The sequence below is a fragment of the Penaeus monodon genome, chromosome 27 (genome assembly GCF_015228065.2).
Source record: "Penaeus monodon isolate SGIC_2016 chromosome 27, NSTDA_Pmon_1, whole genome shotgun sequence".
Lineage (NCBI taxonomy): Eukaryota > Metazoa > Arthropoda > Malacostraca > Decapoda > Penaeidae > Penaeus > Penaeus monodon.
Window position 1 is genome coordinate 5,751,737 of NC_051412.1, and position 230 is coordinate 5,751,966.

The following is a 230-nucleotide window of genomic DNA, read 5'->3' on the forward strand; positions in this document are numbered from 1 at the left end:
AGAGTAAAAAATAGGAGGCAAATAAGAAGAACAAGGAAGTAGCATTTCGTATCATAAGCGAAAATTCTGCTTTCATTATGATCGCGTCCTCACCGCTGTTTCCTTCATTTTTTCTTTCTTTTTGCCGTTCTTATCCTTTGTCTCCTCCTCCTGCTTCTTTAAGTTTGCCGTTTCCCTTCTAACAATTTCATATATCTCGTGAGAATACGTTCACGGAAAATCATAGACTT